Raw genomic sequence first — 18196 nt, 5'->3', positions numbered from 1 at the left:
GTCAAACATCACTTTAAATTTCATTACAATAGTGCTGATCATTACTGTTAAAAACAACCTAGTCCCTGAGGGAGTATTCTGCTGACTGCTGATATTTCTCCAAATATGAAGTTATAATAAATAGTCAAAAGTACAAAGGGATTCTGAAAATCTATTCAGGGATTCCTAATGAGTTGGAACAACCTGTAAAAGGAATTCCATCACTGTTTCTGTATATTTTAAGACCTCATTTACTATATCATTAATAGTATCATGTCTTCTGTTCTCAAAATTTGGAATAATTCACACTTTAGACTTAAAATATTGGAACGACATTGAGTGTATTTCTTACTACAGTCCATGTAGTTGATGGACAAATAGATTGATAGTGTTAGCTGTAATACATGGTATTCTGGGATGTACATTCACATAGCAATTAGTTCCTAGTTCCTTACAAACTCCAACAAATAGATTACAGTGGAGTCAAATACAATTTAGCCAATTAAAGTTAATCTTGAAAAAACACACAAAAAAAAACACATTTTAATAATGAAGTGTAAAATTGCTGTGCGCCATATCATTTCTTTACTTGAATTTTTTTTTAAAACTTTCAGTGTATGTAAGCACTACTTCAAGTTTTTAACTGTTGAAAAAGCATGCAAGATACAAACTATTACGAACACCAAGTTCTGAACTGTAGCATTCTTAAGAAAAACAAGTTGTGATTAAGTTAACTTATATGGTTTCCAGATCCCTAAAAATCTGCATGAGAAAATGAAAAGAAAAACAAATTAAGACTCACTAGTAACGATTCCAACAAGTATCCACAGCCACCAGCAGGATTAGTACTGACAGGCTAAAGGTACACAGCACTGTCCATTACTCTCACACCAAATGCCACACTTAACAGACTCGTTTAGGCAGGAAGATGACTTATCACAAGAATATGTAACACATGGGCTATTAAGGCAACATGCTGTTAATTTGAATCTCCATCTCACCACATCTACGCAAACCCCTGCAGCTCAATGATGGGGAAAAAAGAAACGTCTATTAGTACTGACAGATAGATTAAAAACTGGAGAAAAAGCAAAAGCTGCCTGTATTAAACTGTCAGTTAAGTAAAAATATGAAAACAGCTGAAAGCCAGAAGTGGCAGCATTTAACTGGTGAAAAGATCCATCAGGTGTCATTAACAGAACAGTGCCACACTGACAGTCCCTGTCCTGTTCTGATCTTGAATGCAAGATGTATTATTTGTGGACCTTTTACTAATGAAGAAAGTATCAACCCAACAAACACATCGCAAAAAGCAAGAAACACATTACATTCTTATTACATTGTGCACTAGCTACAGCCGTAATAGTGTAGTAAAGTAATATGTTCCCACATGTACACATGTTGCGTAACTGTTCCTTGAGTGTAACATCGGAGGTTTGGTTCACTGAAAGAATTAAACCTGCATTAACTTGTCACTTTGAATAGGTTTCATTCCATTTGCCACATGGCTGAAACCAATTACTTACTTAATTGACTACATCTCGTTAATGAAACATGCAAGTGCTTAATTTCAGCTGTTTACTCATTTTTACTGAGCTTTATACTGTTGCTATATCAACAGGCAGCAGTTAGATATTGGCACAATGGTAGCATCCATATCTCTGAGATAGAAGCTTCTGGTTTAACCCATGTCAGGACTTGTTGGTTTAGAAAGATGTATTTATATGTGGCCTAGAGATTAATTGCCAGCTTGTAAATTCTTCTTTTATGTCTGATGCCAGGTGTTAAAAGAGTGGGAGAGTTTCCGGGTCAGCCATCCTGAAGGCAGCAATGACAAACCATTGCTATATTTTACCCCACAGCAGGGACCAATCCAACAGAAGCCCGAGCCCCAACATTCAGAAACAAAGATGGGAAAAATGTGAGGCTATTGTCACCACCTCTGACTTGGATTATGTGGGTCTGGCAGCTAACACTAGCTCTGGAACTTCTGAACTTTTGTGTTAACATTCAGTCAGTGAGAAACTTATCTCTTTAGTCTTCAGCAGTCTGAAGAATACTCCTGCTTTTTGGGCTAGCTGCCTCATTTTTTAAGTATACAGGTAATTTTATCCACAATAGAATCATTCATAATTCAGCTTTTCCAATTGTTCAGCAGCCTGTAAGTCTTGGGTGGAAGTTGGCAAAGAGAAAGTCTAGTAATTGCCAAGTATGCTGGTATTGTTGGAATTTAACCAGCTGAAAGCTTGAGGCATACCATTTCAAAACACTGACAAACTTGCCATGACTACCCTACCTCTATGCAGTGCTATCTGGAACGTGGTGAGAATTCCAGCTCCTGGTGAAATGTCAGCCTGCACTTCAAGAGTTAAATTTGTGAAATTTATGCCAACTAGATTGGTATTCCCTGCAATTGAGAAGATTAAGGGTTAATTTGGCTGATATTTTACAAATGGGATTTGATGGACTAGACAGAGAAAATATTTCTGCTCTTTGGACAGTCTTGAAACAGGAGATACAATCTGAAAACAAGAGAGTGACGCCTTTCTGGAGTAAAATTCAGCATTATTTCTACACAAAACAAAAGTGTGGTAGAAATTTAAAGCTCTCTTCTCCAGCAGCGTTTGCTACTAAATCTACTGCTAATTTCAATCTGAGGTTGGTAGATTTTTGATGACCAAAAGTATTTATTTGTTGAGGCACAATTGGGTATGTGGAGTTAAGTTACAAATTCACCATGTTTTATTACCTATTACTGTTCCTGTTCAAAAGATCATAGTGTAAGCCCAGATGTGTTTACCAAAGATATTATAGACCTTCTCAGCTCAGGTAAACATTTACTGGTATAACAAAAAAACTCCTTTGTTCCAAATTCTAACTGCCAGGCATTCTACTTGGAGAGACCTTGACCCCAAAGACCTTTCCCAGTAAGGAAGGCTTGAGTCATTGCCGGATAATAATAATACACATTGTGGGTGTGAATTGTACTGTTAATGGCTCTTTGAATGTTCCTATCAAATGGTTCCATTCCCCTGTACTTTCCCCATAACCCTGCACTGCCCCTTCAAAATTTGGTTCTTTTGAAAGTTAACTATTATCCTTGAAACTCTGCATTCCAAATTGTAACAATTCATAGGAAGACATCTTTTCACATCTCCCCTCTGGTAGTTTGCTAGTTAACCTTAATTTATGTCCTCTGGTTACTGACTCTCCGGCTAGTAGAAATATTTTCCCTCTTATTTACTCTCTAAGATCTTACGGACTCCAGATTTACACCTCAACTTTAAAGGTCATAGCAATGCTACAGAGAAGCATATACTAAGCAAAAAGAAAAGTGAACACATTTCGATTCAATGTCAAGTTTTGATTTGCCTGCATTGATCTAGTCAGATACAACACAGATGGACTATTACAATTGCCTCAGTAACTCGGAGTTTGGGAGTGAGACATAAAGCAGCCAACCTGTCCCCTCCTGACCATCATCCAATGACCCCTGTTGAAAGCCAAGCTGAAAGAGTACAAACATCGTCTGTGACTTTCGCCAAGATCACCATCTTGGCTCAAATGTGATTACCCCATAAGGCAACCAAAGTGTCTCTGTCACATACTACAGCCTTCACAAACACAAAGTTATATTGTTCCCTACTTATCAACTTACAATAACCAAATGTTATTCTGAAAGCTTAATCTAAGAGTCACGGCTGATTCCAGTAGACAGCTTTAGCTCACAAAATGTTTGTATTTGTTATGTGACAGACAACTGCTTTATTGCTGTTAAATCTTCCAGCTGTTGTTTTAAAAGACCAAACCTTTGGAATACAGATACCATTATTTGCAAACTGCAAGCAGAAGGAAGTTTGGATTTACAGATGGCAAAGCTTCTGTCCCGTCTAAAATGTAAATCAGCTCCACATGGAACTGATGACTCATCTCAAGAAAAACATTTTGAATGACGACAATTAATAAAGTAGGATAATCTGTGTCATTTCAATGACTTATTGCAATCTAATCCCAGTATTGAAACGGAACCAGAGAAAATTGGAAGAGTATTTTGTCGCTTGATTACAATTTGAGTTTACCTTTATTAGTATCATTAAGAACAAACCAGTTGGGAATTCCAATTTACTTAATTCAAAAGTGGCACATGTTGTGAGCTACAATGCAGGTTTTGGAAAGAGGAGACTTAGGTAACAGTAAACCAGTCCCACACCAGTTATCCTATCATTTGACAGCATTGCCAACAGAGGTGAGACAACAGCTACAACTTTTGGAACTTACAAAGAGTATCAGATTTACCATGTTTCCCTCATAAGACTAAGGATGCAGAACCTGTTCCATGACCCCAACCAGATGAATGAATACCTGAAGCAAATAATTTTCTTTAGGGATGGACTCCCTGGCCATTAACATCTGATGATCTGCTGTGTGATTATCCTTCTTCCTTCTCCCCTGAGGCTCTGAAGTTTTTTGTTAACATTCCCAACAGTGTGGAAACAGGCCATTCAGCCCAACAAGTCCACACTGACCCTCCAAAGAGGAACCCACCCAAGTCTGTTTCCCTCTGACTAATGCACCTAACACTATGGGCAATTTAGCAGGGCCAATTCACCTGACCTACACATCTTTGGACTGTGGGAGGAAACCGGAGCACCCAGAGGAAACCCACGCAGACACAGGGAGAATGTGCAAACTCCACACAGTCACCCAAGGCTGGAATCAAACCTGGGACCCTGGCGCTGTGAGGCAGCAGTGCTAACCACTGAGCCACTGTGCCACCCCAGCACCATCTTCTACTTCGTATCAAATAAAAAAAAACTTCATTCACTTCAATAAGTAGATGAATATCTAGGTGGCACAGGTTTAGAAAAGCATTCACATAAGAACTTTAATTGATAGGATGAAAATGTCTCTTTTCTGCTGCCTGTCAAAGGTTGGGCTTCATGTTCTTGTCCTTTAGATGCTTAGCTTCAGATTCTACACTGTTGGGAAACATAGGAAGTCTACACTGCCATGCCGAATTGCAGGCACCATACATTGCCAGTTTGAAAAGTATTCTACTACTCACATTTTTCAGAACGTATCCTTCTCTCTTTAACCTCTCCTCCATAAAAGGTACCAAGATTTTGGTGATACACTGGGGCTTTTCTGTTATTGTTGATTGTAAACTGAAACATTTTGGGGTGTAACTTGTAATTTGCGAAACTTGTAATTTTAATCCTTTACGTTGTAACATTCCAACTTTCGTACAGCTCGGGTCTTGGGCAGAATAGTCTTACATAGCTTGAGAAACATTGCAAGACTTCCTTTGCCATTGAGACGCTTTCTGACAGTCTAGATGGGACATCTTTACGGCAGCAGGTTATATCAGCATTTAACACTGCCTCATTTGGCCTTCATTTCATTGCTACTTGCTGCAGACATTCTATCCCGAGGCTGTAACTGGGATAATATGTTCCAGTCTTCTGACGAGGGTATCTTTATCAAAGTTTATTGATCTATTGACCACAACAGAGCATGGGCTCAGAAAAGCAATGTCTTCAAAAGTATTTGTACTGGCTACAGAGCGGGAGCAGTCATATTCAGTCTACCGAGGCCACTCAGTTGCAAATCTGGATTGCATCCAAGAAGGGTCAACAAGAAGCATTGCAACTCCAAGGGAAGCACTTGTGTCTCTCCTAAGTTTCAGTGGCCACCCAAAGGGACACAACCATAAATCCAGGTAAATTTCCAACACTTTGATAGCTCAATTTCTTTTTAAACAGAACATTTTTTCTCAGAATGTGCTTGAAGTACAGAATACCTTTTCTTTCATTTGTACATTCCCTACAACACCAGGCAGGCTTCTCAGTAGTTAATGTTCTTAGATATTACAGGGGAAGGCCAAATTGCAACATTCAGGAATATATCCTGTGAAGACTAAATTTCAACATTGACATTCAGTATTAATTGGAATGCTTCACCAGGGCACTGGAACCAGAATCAGTGCAAGGAAGGATCTCGGTATTTTGACAGGATGAGGAGGAGAACTGACATTTTAACACAGCTGCCTGTCACTAATGGGTAAAGGTATCACCCAGTGAAATGCTGGGACTGGATGACTGGAGCTTTAGATCCTGATCTGTGCCTTGTTCACTGATCTCAGCTGTTAGAGGGCTTGGAATGATGGAATTAGCTCCAGCTTTATGGAGTTAGGACAGGCTAAACTCAGCAATGTCTTGGGTGTGAGGTTGTCATCCAAAGGTTTGACATATGTTCCATCCTTAAAATAAACTATTAGTCAGAAACTGTCATAGCAAAATTCCTTACGAAAGGACTCCAATTCACAGACATATTTTGATAAAGCTACAGACAGTGTTATAGGAAGTAGTGAGTAAACTCACAAGCTCACTCGACATGTAAGATAGAACTTTGCTGCAGTGATTTAATGCATCGGGTGATAAACATCTTTTTTAAGCATTGCACAGTGCCTGTCCCAAATATTCACATATCTGGCCAGAAAAAGGTGCTCACAATCAAATAGCATCCTGCATTGCTCCCAGTTGCTTGCAGCTCCAATTCATGCATTTTTAAAATACTGACCCTAAGAATAAGACATTTTGACTGGTCCTTGGGTTGTTATGGTCACAGTGTTGTAGCTGTGATAATACTGCAGTTAACCATCCAAGCTAAGAGACGCAGCATTGGCAGAAACGGGGGTAAGTCTATATGAGTCACTTGTAATTCTGACAGGAATAACTGAGAAAAGGAGCACAAGAGGTTCACAAGTCCTCCAACTGGCTTTTACTCACACGAAGGCACTTCCATCACTTGACTATATTTTGAACACGACTTATATTTTGCCATTCTTAAACAGAGATCTCTTCTCACGCACCTGACTATTTTAAAATAACAATGCTCTTTTGGATAGATTGCTTTTCTAGTGTAGAATTTACACTGGCAGCAGGCTTCTTTCTGACTTCTAATTGCTGTATTGAGTTCAAACACAATGTTAGAATAGCTGTGTTTGTCAGGGAGGAATCTCCATGTTTCAATGGGGGCTAGGAGACACGTTCCTTAAGTGGTGCTATAACTCTTGTAGACCTCAACTGGATTTAGCCTCCAACTGAGGTTGACATGAAAAGGTCTTTGCACTACAGCACGTGTGTGTGTGTGTGTGTGTGTGTGTAAACTGTGCAATGATTCATTCAATAATAGTTAGCTGATGCTATGAAGTAATTATAGGAGGTCTAAACGCATTGCATTCTTGTCTCCAGTGAGAGAGAAAGATGCAGATAATACAATTATGAGCACTGAGTTACTGAGTGAATCATAGTGCATGAATTGAAAGTCAACTGTGTATACTCATACTTGTAGCTTCCTAAAAGTTGAAACAGACTGTCATTGGCTAATGCTGACATCTGAAAAATCGTATGTTCTTTTTCAGATCAATGCATACCAGGTCAGTGAGGTTAATGCTGGTTCTGGGTCTTTTTGGGATTGCGATGAACAAGGAGATAGAGGTCGGGAATCTCAGTCATCTGTATCAATGATAGATAAGCACAATTCCTTGCAATTATACAAAGGAACAAAACAAGATTAAAGAAACAGTAAAGAAGAATTTTGCAGCAACTTTGGTTGCAGCTGCTCAATTTCTATTGAGAAACAGGAACCTGTTCTTATTATAATCATAAGCACTGAAAACTCAACTGCAACATTAACTTGTCAAGGATTTCTCAAATTCCATTGGGTTTCAGTTAACCAGGGATTAGGACAGACAATTTGTAAAATCATCACTTTCAGATTCATATTTCAGTAATTTGATACAATTAAAACAAATCATAACCCAAAGTAAAACATTAATTTTAAAAGTATGACAATGTCTTGGTAACCTTTGACTGTGTGAGGAATGGAATCAATGTTCTCTAACTGAGAGAGAGTTATATTTGGGTGTGATTCAAATTTCACCAGTTCTGTGCAATGCTGACAAAGAGGCTGGTATATTGAAATTCCATGGGCAAACACAGAAAACAATCCATTGAGGGGCACATCTTACATTTTGCTGTGCAATAATCACTGTTCTTCTTTTTGAATTTTACTTATTGATTTTTTTACTCTCTTTTCATTTTAATTCAAGCGATTGAGCACCAGAGGTGCTATATTTCAGAAGAGACTTTAAATACAAGCCCAAATCTGCACTGAAAGGTGAACATAAAAAAATCCCATTTTGAAGAACAGGGGCCTGCATTCTCCATGGTGTCCTGGCTGATACTTATTCCTCAATCTACACCTAAATAAGTCAATGTTATGACCATTATCTGAAGGCTGTTTAGGGAGGCTTGCTGTGTGGAAATTGACTGGTGTGTTTCCTACTTTACAACAGCGACTGCACATTTTAAGTAACTCATTGGTTGTAAAATACTTTGCCAGGAAAGGCGAAGTGTAAGTTTTTTTTCTATTTTGCAGACCCTAATACCATTGATTCAGGCTCAAAAACCCCAGAAGGTGGGGAGCCTTAATTACACAAACAAAGCATTCTTTTCAACTATTTTGGTTGGGATGCAATTTGCTGAAATTATTCATGTAGCAGGCTGGGCTTTGCAAGGTTAGAAGTCAGTAAGCCGTCAGCAAAACTGATCACTTTGGTCATCCAAAAGAAGGCTAAGTGCTGTTCGGCTAAGAGTTGCCAAATTATTCTTATACTTTGCAGTGTTGGTTCATTCCTAGTATCTCCTGTGATATTTCTTTCCTCCGTCAACCCTTCAGCTTCATGGCAGAAATGGATACAAAATGAAGACAGTTTTCCCCCAAAGTATTCTCCTTCTTAATGTATGTATGTATTTTATTACTCAGCAGACCTTCTAGATATCAATACCATATATCATGAAAATTGGCGTTCAACAGGGAGCTCCAAGATCTTCTCTATCCACTATACAGTATGCAAGAACTCTCCCAATACCACCTTTCAATGCTGCGCCAGTTTCTCTCCTTGCAACTGTAACCCACAAGACAGCATCATGCTAACTTACACCAGCTGTGATTATCATTTACCATATAGTTGGAAGAGACTTTTCTCTTTACTCAGTATACATGAGAGATTGAAGAAAATTCCCTCTAGTTATTACGACCAGAAGAAGAAAGTAAGTTTTGCCGTGCTAAAGAAAGAAACTCCACAAATTTTACTTAATTACTAAGGGTGAATAGCGTGGCAATTTAGAGGGATTTCAGGAAATTCTGCACCTCCACTGGTTACTGCTTTTGAATGATCATCTTACTCAGTCTGTGTCATTAACACTAATACTAATACTGAAACATTGCAAATGCTGGAAATCTGAAATAAGAACAAAGAAAAAGGGCTGTAAAACTCACCAGGTCATGCAGCATCTGAGAAACAGAGAATCGATGCTCTTGCATCAGACCTGAATTTTCCCAGTTTTTCTCTGTACAAATGTGAATATTTGGGTCCACTGTAATCTTAGAGCTGCAGTCTCTGCCACTGTTGATTGTTCAGCTCACGCAAAAGAGATAAAAACAGCATTTCTGAAGTGGGTCCAGTTTAGGAAATATCTGCATGTTGCAGTGACAGAAACTGACAGCCTGAAATGTAAGATTTCAACATCTGCAGAACTGCCCTCAATTCTGACGTATTTAAGATTATGGATCTCTGCTATGATCAAGTGCAGATCATTGGATGAAAGCTGCTTTAAAATAGCTCTGAGATATTGCTGTGTAAACAATGGAACATGCCAACTCAAGGCCTTTAAACTACTAAAGTATTGTTGCTACTAAATTCTCGAAAAAACACATCCCTAAATTTTCACACTCAGTGCTTTTTCCTCCTCCTACTTTTGTAACAGATCGGTGAACAAAATGTACTCCTAAATACTCTAGTACAGTCTTTTTTTCTGTACTTAGTGGCCAAACTGTGAGACCACAAGCTAATTACATGTATACACTGGATCTATTCTTGGTGTTACCACTGTTTCCATTTAAGCTGTTATGTTGGACTGTCTCAGCTATAATCTTTTAGATGAATTAGTTGTAATTTTTCTTTGATTATGCCACAGAGGTTGGGCTGTTCCATAAACCAGCAGATGCCTGTTGTAACTGTGCCTACAGCACATGTTTAAAAAAAGGATTTGCATTTATGGAGCTTCTTTCACAACCTCAAGAAGTCCCATAGCTCCTTAAATCCAATGAAATAATGTTGAAGTACAGACACTGTCATATTTTGGCATTGCATTGCCAACTTAGCTCAGTAGTTGTATTTTTTGTCAGTGTCAGAATTAGAGAGGTTCAAGCTCCACTCCAGGACTTGAACATGACGCCAAGGTTGACATTAAAGAGCGATGTGAAGGAGTGCTGTCTTTCAGATGAGTGTTTAAACCAAAGTCCCATCTAGCTGCTCCGATGGATATAGAATGAACTGACAGAACTAAAAAGAGCAGGAAAGTTATTCCCAATGTCTTGTCGATACTGATATCTCAATCAGTATCTGTAAAAGAGACTTTCTGGTCTCTGCTGTGAGAGACTTAAATATGTAGAAATTGCCTGCTGTTTTTCCCTAGGTGACAAAAGAATTTTCACTTCAAAAGGACTTAATTGATATAAGGCTACAAGAGACAGATGGTTGGTCTCTCAGGAAATCAAGAGATTTTGGGCACAGGTGGGAAATTGGAGTAGATCAGCCACGATCATGTTGAAAGGTGGAGCAGACTCTGCAGCTGTATGATCTACTCCTGCTTAAAACATGGAGTTCTATATTTCTTTCCTTCCGTGCAAAAGAGGAATGAGCTTTTCTAAGACCATTACACCTTTTAAAACTTGACAGATCTACTGGTATCACATGTGGCCAATAGGAGTGAAGATGCAGTCATAGCTTAATCCTAGCTATTTATTTGCAAAAGACCAGCAGAACGTAGAAGCATAGGTCATTATCCTGTAGCTCAGGAACTGGATAGAAAATCATTAAGATGTGAAAGTGTTTTCCAACCTTGATCAATCAAACCCATTTCATTTTTAAAATTTCATTCATTGTGTACTTACGTGAAAGTGTTAACTTGTTTTTGTAAAGAAACCTGTAAAATACTGTTAAAATGAATTTCTGTTCTGTTTTTTATCAATTTTGGCATTTGACTAACAGCAGTTCAGCTCATTAGGCATTATATTTTTTACTCTATTTTAACAAAAAAGGGGGCTTTTCTTATTATCAGGGCTTCCAATCACTGTCCTGGAGACAAATTTGATACCACCTCATAAAAATCCTAATTGTCAAAAGACAGAAAAGTCTTATCTGACCTTAATAAATTGGAACTGAAAGCCTTGAAATACATAGCTATGCCACTTTAGATGTTAATAACACATTGCATTTCATCAAACTTGGCTTCAGATCTTGATGGTTCCTTTACAGTTGCTATCGCATCACTATCCAGCATATACTTCCTGCTCATGTGGTATCTGGCCAATATCTTCTCAAAGTTCCAAGTTGTGCAACACTTATTTTTTTTCTTTGCTGTCAGAGTGTAACCTTCTTTCTAACAGAGAACAACTCATTTGGTTCAGTCAGGAATTATTTTCCACTCAATAATTATAACCTTTTTATCAGGCATACTGCAATTTTCATTATTTCTAATGTTTTACCACCGCCTAAATGCATGGAGTCCTTCAACAGCTATGGGTTTCAAAACATTGATTGCTCCCTGTCTCACTCAAATAACAATACTCATACATGGCTAAGAGTAGCACAGCCAATCCTGATCCTCTCTTAACTGGACAAGTCTGCACTTATGTCAGGAATAGCATTCAAGAGTATGAAATCTATCCAATTTTCCCCTCCCTGAACCACAGCTAACTGTAGCACTTGCTGTGGACAGATATCACTTTACATATTAGGGTCATTCATGAGGAGCTATTTAACTCAAATAAACTATGCTAGTTCCTTCTGAGCCATGCGACCGCTATCAAGATTTTAAAAAAAAAAGAGAGTACTCTATGTCACAAAACAGATAGCTCTTTGATTACTCTACATATAAAAGATACAGATGACAGTCTGTACGAGAAACCACCTCCTTTGAGGAATGTGAATAGTTAAAGATTTACTTGACAAATCATGTGAAACACTTTGCAATATACTTCTAACCAGCTGCAGCATATCCTTTTACCTTGTTTTACTAGACTTAGAACATAAGAAATGTATAGTTTTCACAAATAAAACAAGGTTTTCCTTAAAAAAGTGATCTTTTAAAGTGCCCTTTAATAAGTTAAAGCCTTTTTAAAAATGTCTCCATAATTGCAACACCACACATCAACGTAGTGCATAACAGCAGAAAAAAAAACTTAAGGCGCTGAAATTCTGATCCCATTGCTGCAAGGACTTTTCCTGTAGAAAAAGGCTTTGATTAATATCGAAATGATGGGCATTTTGTGGCTGAGGTTGGAGCATTTGACCAAATGCAGCAAACAGAGAATGAGTTCCCCCTTTTTTTGCCAATTCAAACTCTTGCTTTCCTGTGGATACTCAGCATTTTAAGCAGCAATATCCTTCAGGTAAAGGAAACATTAAGCAGAGAATAAAGAAGAGTAAAAACAAAAAGGGAGGGGGAACAGAGATGGAGACATGGAAGAAAGGGTAGAAAGTGAAAAGGAAGGAATAATATATAGTGAGACATTGCATTCAATTGTTCCGTGTTCATTTAGGGGAGACTGTTTACAATTGATGCTTACTGTGCCTGTTTGGTTAAGCCTGGCTGACTCAGGAGAAATCTGCAGAAAGAGGAAACTAGTTGGGGAAGGATGCAGCAGACATTTTGTAGAATAAAGTCGATAATACATTTATCCTAAGTGTGTCAGAGTAACATTTCAGATCACATGGAACTGGATAAGATGTCCTCTCTTACCATCCTCTGCTGACAGATGTTGCCTTATATAATGCTTCAGTTTGTAATGTAGAAGTAAGTTCCTACACTCAGAATCTGGTACAACTGCTGCAAAGCTTTAAGAGCAGTAAAATATACAACAGAATGAAAGAGAGAAAAGCAAGAATTCATAGTGTCAGACAAAGAGGAAGAGAAAAGAGACAAAGCAAATGAGCAGAAGTTAGAAAAAGGTTTTTAAATTATACACTTGCAGCTTCTTAGACCAGTTCAATATTTCAGCACTTGACCACTTCAATCAGAATATCTTGGTTAAAAAATACAGATGGTGAAAAAAATTACTTGGAAAGTTGGAGATTTGATTATTGTAACTGGTATAAAAGGACTATGGGTATTGTTGCAAAATTAGTTTCTGCTTTATAACCACTAGGATCTGACTGAGGAAATGGAAAGTAATTGCTCATGAAGTCCAGATAAAACCCACATCCTTGTGGCTTCCAGCCATTGCTCAAAGGTACCCAAACTAATTTTTGCCACGTGACATCATAAAGTGTCAAAAGGAAACTCAGTTTGATGGAATGCAAGCTCCTATCGAAACACTCTGCTTGGAGCAGAAGGCAACAAGAGACACAATAATTCACTGCACACATGCTTCGGATTAAACTAGTGTCTTATGAAATGTATTCCACCATTATATGCTTGCTGATAAAATAAAGCAGCTTAAGTTTAATCACAGAATAGATTTCTGAAACCTGATTATTGAGGACAACAAGAAGTGATACCAGAGAAGTGGACCAATTTTTCAGCTTGCGGTTATTAACTGTCATTTCTAGGCTAATTATGTGCACAGATGTGGTAAAGTTTGGTGGAATGATTGGGTTGCAGGTTAAGGAAACCAATGATTAGTTGCTAGTGATTAGAGATTTTCACCATCGACTGGACATAAAAGAGCTACATTTGAACACTTGGAGCCTGTGAGCTAGGTGCCTGATCTTTACAGTGGATGGAGTGATTCATTTTGCTGACATTCCTCCCTGCCACACAACCAGAGCTCCAGGAATGTTCTGCCCCAGCCTTTGAACTCTTGACTCAGAAATAGTGAGCCATTTCGCTGTAGTGATTTTGACTTTGCTACCACTTTTTTCAGCTGTGTGCAGCAAGTTAAAGTCATCTCTGAAAGGTCAAATGCATCTTACGCTGAATCACTTATTTCTACTTTATGGCCATGTTAACGCAACAGAGTAGGCATGACATTTGGACAGAATCTTAACCCATTCTGTAGATGGAAAGGGGCTTTTGAGGAATTTTTAAAAACACCCTTTAGCTTCAATTTCCATGTATTGTAGGTTATTGCCACATGATATTCTCGCTCATATCAACAGGTTGTCTAGTTTGTGGTAAGGTAGTTTTCACATCTATACTAGGATGTAATAAACTGATACACTGAATAAAATCCAGTTCAGAGTCTGTGATTCTGATAAATACACAATAACTTCTTGTTTGAACTGGCATTGTGTACAGGTATGCTAATCTGGCCTGTGCCTTAACTTAAAGTATTCACACATGTACCATATTTAGATGAGTACATTAGGAGGTCAATTTGCAATTACTGAAAATTTTCGGAATACACAACATGTCAGAGGAGTCGTCCCTTTTAATATTATTCAATTCTAAACCAATGATAGAAAAACGTAACTCTTTGTTTTGAAAGTTTCCCGACATGGTCCTGAAGAGAACCACATTTCCTCATTTAACAAAGCACTAATTAACAAACCTCCAATGTTTCACAAACTACTTCATTCTTTACAACATTTTTTGGAAAATCAAACTGACCAGTTTGCCATGATGCAAAGAACTCGTACCTTTCTTCAGAACAAGTAGGAAACTGAGATTGCTTTTGTCTTTTAAATAACATTGAATGATGTAAACAGAACATAGTTAATCTTTATACATTATCTTTTGAATAAATTTGATAAACATCAAATGTTTCTTCATTAACGTAGCATCATCACTATTCAGTGACATTACTTTGATTCCTAAAAACACTGATTTCATTTTAGTTATGAAATAACTCTTCACAGAAAGTTAAATAAGTAACTGTTCCCAGCACAAGGCAGTGTTAGAAACTGAATATCTGCAAGAGAAAAGTTTGCTGAAGCTGATCTTGGTATCTTCCTGAAAAACTGGTGAGGACAATAGGAGAAAGTGAGGACTGCAGGTGCTGGAACTCAGAGTCGAGAGTGAAGGGCTTATGCCCGAAACATCGATTCTCCTGCTCCTCGGCTGCTGCCTGACCTGCTGTGCTTTTCCAGCACTACACTCTGGACACTGGTTAGGACAATAACCTATGTACTGTTCCCAATGACTCTCTAATTCTCGACATTGATTTTGATGACACAAAACAGCTGATTATAAATGTACATGTACAAGAGATAAACAAAACAAAGAATATTGTAACATGGAACATAAAGATTTAATAGAACAAAAACATTTGTAACAGCACAGGAAAAAATAGGTACATAAATTACACCATCTTGATTTCTAATAAAGTTAATGCTGTTACGTATTATGACTTAATAGAAGAATAATTATTGCTGGGGAAATGATTAAACTGCATGGAGCTTTTATTTTTGAGAAATGTTAGAAACTATTGTTCATTCTTCCCTTAAGGGGTACTCCGTTCATTTGCCAACACTGTCAGATATATGTAAATTGTCCCCTGCTTTCTATTTATCACTTCAAGGAAAGCAAGTTTCTGTTTGCAGTTCATAAATGCACACTAAGGAGAAACATATTCTGCCATTAAGTCACAGCAGAGTAAAATATTACAAGCTGTAATATTTAGAATTTGTATAGATATTAAAGCAGCAGGCTACTATGACAATTGTGTGTATGGATAGGTGACTCTCAGGAGAACATCTGATGACTTTTTAAAAACAATGCAAATGCCAGGCATATGGCATTGTGGTTATGTGAATGATCTGTTCCTCAGGGCTTTTGTTCTCAATGTTTCCTTTTCCTTTCTGTATTAAACAGCATGTTGGTCCTCAACTGAAAACTTTGAGTTAATCAATAAGTTGCTTTATTTTGCAGTCAATAAGTTGGCACACGGGTAAGTTATATTAATACTTACCTATTTCAACTTAAGTTTAGTCAATCATGCAATAAGAAAATTAAAATATGGTAGTTTCTTCCAAATTATGCTTAGAGGCATGTACAGAAAATTCTATATACATGTTTGCATGTATAAGATCTGTATAGTTATCTCAGTTGTCAGGGACAATCATTCACTAATGAGTATGATTATTTCCCCCATGAAATTCTGCATATATTTATAAATATATACATTTGGTAACCAAGGGTATGGTTTATATGAGCATATATAGTGTGTATCTATGACTACATATATCGAATGGACTAAATGTGGGTTGTATCTGTCTATATGGGGATATTATGCATATATTGTACAAATCAAAATTGTTTGTTCTTGTGATTCAAAATAAATCAGGGAGCTCTATAGAATCTATAGAATCCAGCTGCCTGCTTTCAGGTCAGCTTTGTACGTTTTGAATGTGGACTTCAAAACAGAAAAACAGGAAAGTAGCAGGAAAAGGAAACACATTGTCTAATCCAAAATAAAATCAGAATATATACACATTCTCAAATTGCTCCCATTTGATGGTTTGTGGCATCCAATTTTGGCATGAGAATCTAAGTTAAATAAATCAAAAGAAATGTAAATGTGTTGTATTATCATTTCCTGTTGCTTTTGTGCACCTTCTGCTGGATGATATGCTGACTTCAGATGAAATATCAAAAGGAGACCCGATTTATTTGTTTCTTTAGTAATTGCCTGAGAATATTTGAGGCCTGCCCAAAGTGCTTCATGGTAATTAATAAATTCAAGGATCACATGTTCTCTCAGGGAATGGTGATTGAACAATTTTCCTTTGGGCAGCTTTCCACTGACGGATGAAAAGAAAGTCTTGCATTAATATATAGTAACCTTTCCAACCACAAGATGTCCCAAACTGCTTTACAGCCAATGAGACACTTCAGAGTTGTAATGTCAGAAACTTGTCAGTCAATCTGTGCACAGTAAGATCCCATGAACAGCAATATGATGACCAGTTAAGCTATTTTTGTGATGTGAATATAGGCAAAGACACCAGGCGTAACTCCCTTGTTGGTCCTCGAACTAGTCATGGAGTCATCAAGTAGTACAGCATATAAACAGACCCTTCGGTCCAAGTCATCATGTCAACGAGATATCCTGAATTAATTTAGTCCCACTTGCCAGCATTTGGCCCATATCCCTCTTAAAGCCTTATTTATATAACCATCCAGAAGCCTTTTAAATGTTGTAATAGTACCATCCTTCAGCATCTCCTCTGGCAGCTCATTCCATACACGCATTCACTTCTGCGTGAAAAAATTGCCCCTTAGGTCCCTTTTAAATCTTTCCCCTCTCACCTTAATCCCATGCCCTCTAGTTTTGGACTCCCCTATCCCTGGGGAAAAGATCTTGACTATTCACCCTGGAGCGCTACAAGACTTTTAAGTCCACCTGAATCAGCAAACAGGGCTGATTCTATGCCTCTTCTGAAACACAGAATCTTCAATGGTTCAGCATTTCTTTGATAATGCATGTGAATGTCAGTCTAGATTTTTGCACTCAGATTGACTCAGAATGGGACTTGAAATTAAACTTTCTGATACAAGCAAAATGCCATCAATAGAAGTACAGCTGATAAAAATCAGAAATGTTACCTTACATTGAATTGTACTCACTATGAAAAGTCGAGTGTTCTTCTCATCTGACCAGACCTTTTTCTTCAATTAATATCACTTACAAAAAAAGAAAGCAAATCTGAACTTATATTCATGACAATTTGTGAAATCATTGTATATGATCCATTAATGCAAATATTATCCATTGTTACGATGTAGAAATAGTGTATGGTCACTAAGATGGAAAGTGTTTTCTGAATTTAAAAGTATAGCCACAGCTGCCAGTGTACAGAGCAGCTAAGAGACAGGCTGTTCCAAAATAGATACATTTGACAATTCATTGTTAAACAGATACTGTTGGATCCTGTTTTGGATACTGTTTTGACAACAATTCAAATTTAACCAATTAATTTAAATTAATTTAAATTTCAATTGAGTTTGAATTTATTATATTGACAACACTGGACCAATGAGAGGATACGGTGTTGGGGGATATAAAATACGAGGGCAGTTTGAAAATTCGTCAGAGCAGCTGCTATCTGAAGAAATACACATCTTGCTCTCAAAGTAGTTTCAGAAGACACTATCTATCAAAAGGTACCTTTTCCTGTAACAGCAGTAAAGGTAGTAGCAAGACC

General features: G+C 37.6%; 1 protein-coding gene across 3 annotated transcripts in view; it reads right to left on the bottom strand.

Annotated features, from left to right (window-relative positions):
• Nucleotides 1–18196, bottom strand: part of fhl3a (four and a half LIM domains 3a) — a 109184-nt gene that overhangs the window by 30634 nt on the left and 60354 nt on the right. Inside the window, exon 2 of one of the 3 annotated variants that reach the window (XM_072548488.1) lies at nucleotides 17619–17675. The exons of the other annotated variants lie outside the window; for them this stretch is intronic. The gene's annotated coding sequence lies outside the window, so the exon portion shown is untranslated. The remainder of the gene's footprint in view (nucleotides 1–17618; nucleotides 17676–18196) is intronic. 3 annotated transcript variants of the gene reach the window in all.

This window comes from Chiloscyllium punctatum, chromosome 27 (genome assembly GCF_047496795.1).
Source record: "Chiloscyllium punctatum isolate Juve2018m chromosome 27, sChiPun1.3, whole genome shotgun sequence".
Classification (NCBI taxonomy): Eukaryota; Metazoa; Chordata; class Chondrichthyes; order Orectolobiformes; family Hemiscylliidae; genus Chiloscyllium; species Chiloscyllium punctatum.
Note: the sequence above shows the minus strand (reverse complement) of the source record. Positions and strands in the feature narration are given on the sequence as shown.